This window comes from Haliotis asinina, chromosome 8 (genome assembly GCF_037392515.1).
Source record: "Haliotis asinina isolate JCU_RB_2024 chromosome 8, JCU_Hal_asi_v2, whole genome shotgun sequence".
NCBI classification, from domain to species: domain Eukaryota; kingdom Metazoa; phylum Mollusca; class Gastropoda; order Lepetellida; family Haliotidae; genus Haliotis; species Haliotis asinina.
In genome coordinates, this window is record NC_090287.1 from 28,307,705 (window position 1) to 28,314,562 (window position 6,858).

The 6,858-nt window shown below is 36.2% G+C and overlaps 1 long non-coding RNA gene across 1 annotated transcript in view; it reads left to right on the forward strand.

Annotated features, from left to right (window-relative positions):
• The window catches only part of LOC137293517 (uncharacterized), a 79,348-nt gene extending 72,870 nt beyond the window's left edge, over nt 1-6,478 (forward strand). Inside the window, exon 2 of the long non-coding RNA XR_010957484.1 lies at nt 6,359-6,478. This is a non-coding gene — a long non-coding RNA (uncharacterized lncRNA). The remainder of the gene's footprint in view (nt 1-6,358) is intronic.
• The last annotated feature ends 380 nt before the right edge of the window (nt 6,479-6,858 follow it).

Sequence of the window (6,858 nt, forward strand, 5' to 3'; positions counted from 1 at the left end):
AAACACTATGAAAGTTATCGGTGGTTGTACGTACACCTGCGAACAGTAATCATAGTGATGTTAATGTGCGGAGTCTACACTGTTCACAACATATTCCACTATTATCAGGGTATTTTGATATTAAATATATCTGCGAACAGCAGAGCAGAACAATATTTTTTCTCCAAATAATTTTTTCTCCAAATCATCTTGTTCTCAAAGTACGAAATGTAGACACTTATTGTGCATTTAATTTATTAGCTGAAGCTATGTTTTTTCAAGATAACGAGGATATCAAAGGTTTCAAAACAAGTCAAGAACAAATGCCCTTATCCTTTCCATGAAATGTCCTTAACATTTCCTGGCCGAATTTTATATATCAAAAGCGTTTTGTGGGGCAGATTATTCATCTAACATTTTAAGTGATTTTTTATATGAGAACTTTTTTAATTGAACTGGGTGCAGCACATCGGAAGAAAAACATGGACTGCAACGCATGTTAGCTGTTACATTGCTCAAAGACAAAGGTTCTTTAATAACGTAAACATTCAAAATTATGCCCAGTTCTAGCTTAAGATCCGTGTAGAAACAAAAGTACTTACAAGATTATTTGACACGAGGCTGACTTCAGCTATAATAAACAACTTTCTCTTAATGTTGAGTAATGTCCAGTCTATTGGTTACATCTCAACTTTTGAGGTACCATGAACTTTCCACCAATATGTCATACTGTCATAGGTCGTCATAATGCTATTGTTTCATTTGGCTGCAACATGAAAAAAAGTTCGAAAAGTTTTCTGACATAGGCGCGGTGGTCCTTTACGAAATGTGACAAAAGTGATCTCTCATGTTACGAGGGGATATCAAAAAGTAGTGAGCCTCATCAGGACAGTGATATAAATGCATCTGTTATGTGTTATTGTTCTACATATTATCTGTTAACCTTAACCAAATTGGTTTTGCTTTGCTCCAGCGTCACGATCCACATTTTATCTTGGTACCTCCCAAAAATGCAAAATCTGCAAGACATGCATCACAAACGCCAGGAAACAAAATATGCAAGAAACAATTTTTTTGTGTGTTTTAGATTGGTAGACGTCCGCGATAACTAAACTGAGATATCAAAGTGCATAAAAAGGTAATTTGAAACAGTTACTACAATCGCTTGTTAAAGTGACTCCCCTCCACATGCTTTCTGAAAGACCCTTTTTTGGAGATACCACACACACCCATCCAGATAACGTCATCACAAGGACATGACTGATTCTATTTTTTTCACCGCTCATACATGAACCAATGGTTCGGTCCAAATACTGAATGGTTACACATGTGTGTAAACCGTGGCAGCTTGAATATATGGACTTTGTGAATGATCAAAATGGGTATATCCTTAAAAAACAGACCCTGTCTAAATCTAAATCAAGCAATCCAAATCTCTGGCATTTATCATGACGGGAATTCATCAAAGCCCATTCTGAACATATTTTATATGATATTATCTGAGGACATACCATCATCCAAGAGGTGCCAAATGATATATCATTTTCATTTTCTGTAATTATTGTATACCCTAATGTGTTGTGATTACTCATATCTCATGAGCCACATATTTGAAACTTAGGATCGGACTTTGCTGATGATCCCTTCATAATAAAATTGAAACTTAACAAACATTGGACATCGAGGACATAGTTAGGTTCAGTACGTTTTTACATACGATCGTAAAGTGGATGCAGACACGTCTTATAATTATGCAAAAAAGGTTTTGTTTTGTTTTTCAAACCCTCTGCTGTGACGCCGCCTACCCAAAAAAAGATGTTGGCCATGACCCATACCATTCATGACTCATCAAAGCATTGTCTAAACAACTGAATTACAAGGGTGCCATTTTCTCTTAAATTCACACTTTTAGATATACTGTAAATGCAAAGACTTTATAAAATCAAACTTATTCACTTATGTTATCAACGTTTCCTTTTGAATTAAATATCGCATTGGCGCTATTTCTAACGTAAGGTAACATAAATTTTCGGTAGTATTTGTATTTCACTGCCAGATTATCCTTTAGCTAAATAAAACACTCCAACGCCAGATGGTGAAACGGATTGCATTTTCAAAGGCATAGTGAATCTTTCCACGAACACCTGGTCTAATCACTGCTTTTTGTTCAGATATGTCTAACGTTCACCGCTATTCGCTTCTTACGTCCAGTGGTATCTGTTTTGTTAAGACTGGGTATTCACTGGCGTTGACGTTTCATATCATATGAACGGATCACTGAAAACCATGTCTTGTTATCTCATATGAATCAATAGAAATCTCAAATATGGGTCGGTGTTATATCATACCAGGAAGATCGACGTGTTTTGTACTCTATAAAATCATTCACCATAGCAACGCTGTCGACCTTACGCCATCACTCAAGCCACCCTTTCACAGAAAATAGATGCAGAGCATGGGCTTTAAAGTCAACCGTTCTTATGGTGAGGGTTCTGTTATCCTGAAAAACGGCCGTCATCTTAAGTCTGAATACGGAAGGATAACTGTAAGCAATTTAAAAATAAAGTTTGGTGTGGCGTTGACTATTACTATACTCAAGTCAGTTGATATTTACTCGCCACGTAATTAATGTTGAAGGGTACAACTGTACCTGTATATATTTGGTACTTACACATATATTTGGTACTTATTCTTCTGCCTAAATAACACGTACAATGACTGTATGATCTGAAGCTTTGGTATTAGCATATCACTTGTGGACGATCGTTAGGGTCATCGACTCGAGCATTGCGTTTTTTAAGCCAATGAACCTTTAAAAATCATAGTGCCCGAGATTAAATATGATGATTGATATCAAAAGAGTCCCCACAGGTATATTCAGGTCTGCAAAAAGCAAAAAGCGTGAAAATCATGATGTTTCATGTGGCAAGGTGGAGATTGGTCCAGAACCTCTTTTACGGGATTAACTGGTCATGGCTTCATAGTTTACAGACCTCAGGCGTTTGGCATCAATGGCTTTCTCTTTATGCTTTATGAACATTGCGTTAGCAGTGGTTTTTACAGTAGGACAAAGCATGTTTACTTTATGGACACCTGGCGCCTTAGCTGATTTGTAACAATTATTACGACGTGTGATGGTCACCATTTTTTTTAATTGTACGCTAAATGAAATTTGTTTCGGGAGATAATCGAGACTGATTATCCACTGACGAATTATATGTTTAATTGTGAAACAAAGTAACAGAGTTGTAAACATAGGCACGTCTAATGTCACAAGGTCCAGAGATTTGAAGCTGTTGGTGACAGTAATCTTACTTACGGATTTATTAATACTATTACCTTGTCATAAAAGATTAGACCAAGGTGACAATAATTTTTATAGGATTTGTCGCAGTACAGTAATTCATATTTTTCACAGCATTTGAATTACTAATCTGGCTGGTATTTTGTTTGCTTCCTTGAAACATATACATGAATCTATAGGAAACCTATCTGTGGAACTGGAACTTTATGAGGAGATCAGAGAGATAACAAAAGAATGTTCAGGTTGTTGATGGTATCATTTCTGTTGTCAGTGCTGACAAAACACCTTACATTTGAAAGAGCCGATACACTAAAGGTTTACAATGTATAGAGGCTACTACTTTGATATCTGACGTTGTTATAATGCACGACATGATACCATTTAGTCCCTAATCGTGGAATCTTGTGATTCTGAAAACTTAAAATATGCCTGGTGAACTACAGTGCCTAGGCGTTGATTCTTTTAGAATGATATCGAACAGCACGGAGTCGAGAGACCGTGCACAAACATTACATGTGTATACGTATAAACCATACTGATAATATACTCGTAGTGATACTGTTGTCAAAAGATATCTTTCTATGACAAAAATGTCTTGTGGGTTCATCACGGATTCATCACGAACATCAAAAAGAAAATTATGTGCAGAACAAAGGTATGAAAATGCTCGTGTGTTTCTACCGGCTGAGGTTAACATTAAACTCGATTGGGCGTAAATGTTTTGTTACAAGGACGCTGCATTTTTTACTTTCTGACATTTTTGGCAAATCCATTTCTTTGTCCAGGATAGTGTAAAATATAATTCCCTAATTTGTCTCCAACCTCTGACACAATTCGCACTTTTTGTCTGCCTCCTTAGGCATAGACATTAAAGGAATGGGTAAAAGTCATAGACATTCTTAGTATCATTCTAAATTCTCATTCACTATTACATATGATTCATTACCACATGATAGGACATGTTGTCCTGCTATGCTAGGTCACAAGGTTGAGGTCATTTCATGTATTTAATCAGCATACATTCTGCTCACGACAGTTACACACAGAAACCTCGGCCCGAATGGATTACAAAAAGACAAGATAGTTCCTTATCAGTCTTATTTCATTAAAAGATCTCGCACCTGTTGCAAACGTAAGTCCAGTTATATTTCATATGTTATATCCTGTTGCTTGCTATAGAAATTATATATCAGTTCTCATGGCTGAAGGTCATATTTGCAATGTGTAACACTGAAAATAGTAAATGTAATGTATTTCTACTGCATAATGGGCTGAAGGTTTTGCACATTCTGTGAACCGAAGGCATATCTGATTTCATACTGCTGATCCGTTTGTACATCTGTTTTCTATGAGAAGCAACCGCTCCTAATGTAATCCCAGAGTCTAAATGGTCTCCACTTGCAACACACTGACACATCCGGTGGACTCTGTCAAGAAAGAATCTACCTGTTCATTTTGTGTTGAAATTAGTTTGAAACTTAACGTATTAAACCGAAAATATTGCCTTTGAAACCGAATCAGTGAATCTGTTTGCTTGAAGGAGTAACTATCTTTTAGATAGTCCTGTTTATGTTTACACCATCCTCCATATTTCAGTAATGAGTTATTACTCTTCAGTTTCTACATACGCAACACTATGCACCAAGGAAAAGCTGCTGCGTGTGTGTATGTGTACACGCTGTCGGGAAACTACAGAACGTAACTTTCTATCGTGATTAGAGTGCTAAATATAGGCTATCGATTTGCTGGCAAAGAAACCTACACTAAACTAATGTCTTCTCGCTATTGGCTTGACCGCATTGGTTTGGGTGGTTTACCTTTGTCTATTGAGGATTGCGATTTGACGCCTCTTTCTGCGATTTGTTTTTTCTTGTAGAATCCGTGTTAGGTGCACATTTATTTGCATGATGGTGCGTAGGATATTTGGTAGTGTAGACTAGTTAATTATTACTAGAAGTTACACCTAGACCTTTTGCATGTGTTCCTTCTTTCATGCTGTTTTCTGTGTTGATTTCTGAAACACAGTGTTTGCTTCAATTTCATGTCACAAGTTCATGTAGGATTACATACATAGATTTAAATATCCTTAGAAATTTGCGTGTTTAAAAGTATTGATAAGCACAATAAAATGTATACGAACAGTGCACATACAATGTCCCACAAATGCGAAGAATAGATGGATTCATGTGCTACAGAGATATTTGATAAAGTATGGAAGTAGGTGTCTAATAGTAACTGGAACTAAAATGCCAACGAGAAGTCACACGGGATGATGTTTTTAAGAACATTTTAGTGCAATCAATGCAATCAAACACGCAGGAGACATCTGTCTGGACTCAGCACACCTTGAACTATATAATTGTTCACTCTGTATACCTTCCGTTGTCTTTAAGGTTGGAGTATGCGCCAGTTACCACACTGGTTTGGTTGGCCAAATGCAAGAAAACTGAATACATTCCAAGGCATTGTTAACTCATATTGTATTTATTTGTGGTTTGGTGTACGAAAGTAAGCTGAGGCATTACCAGACTGACGAGATCTTTGTCAAAATACGAAAAAGAACTTTTTGACAAGTTGTATATATAACAACTATATCCCTTTTCAACCTGACCTGTTTCTCGTCGTTTACAAAATCGGAAGCCGAAAATCAAACGTTTCAGAAAAACTCCTCACCAAAACTACATCAGATTTTTCAGCCCATGACACTGGAGTTGAAATGAATAAAAAAAATCCCATTCGTATCTAGGTCTGTACACATAAATAAATAATATGGACGCTTCCGTCCCAAACTGTACAAAAATGATTTTAAACTTCCAATTTGAAACCTCAAACTCAAGTCGAGCGCTGGGAGCCCTAGCTTCAGTTTATTTACTAGCTCCAGTTTGTTTAATGAACACAGTGTCAGGAGTGGCTACCACCAGTACTGCCTTTTACGCTCTATGGAATCTGTGTCGTGCGTTTATCGTTTATATTTGCAAAGACTGCGTCATAAAAGTACATCTGGCATTCTCAAACCCTGATCTAATACATTCATTTTTTTATTGTAACTTATTTTGTTCTTGTTTGTGTTTTCAGATCCTGCAGCAAGACCGGCGATCTTGTCCTCGGCGATGCTTGCAGGAAAAAGGAAGAAACAGCTTTCCAAAGTTATGGCCTTGTTTGTCACAATCAATGTTGAATATATTTTGAATTGAAGAGCTGTGTCTATTTTTATTGCATTTAGTGCTTCTATTTAACTGGTTTGTGTTCACTTTGAGTTGGCATATTGCATCGCTTATTTTATTGAGTAGAATAGGGAAAAAGGTCGTTTTGAAAATTCGTGTATTTATGTTGTTAACTTTATTGTGAACCATAATTATTTCTAAAATATTAATAACACATTGTTGCTTATCTTTTATTTACCTTCGGCTGATACCTGGGGCTTACATTGTCTTACACACTACGTATTATCACATTATATCGTTTTCAACAGGTTCTGGTATTCAAATGAAAGAATATAATTATCTGATTTGATTAACATATTTTTTTTAAAAAATCACAAAATAAAAAAATATATTACTATTAAGTTGATGAGA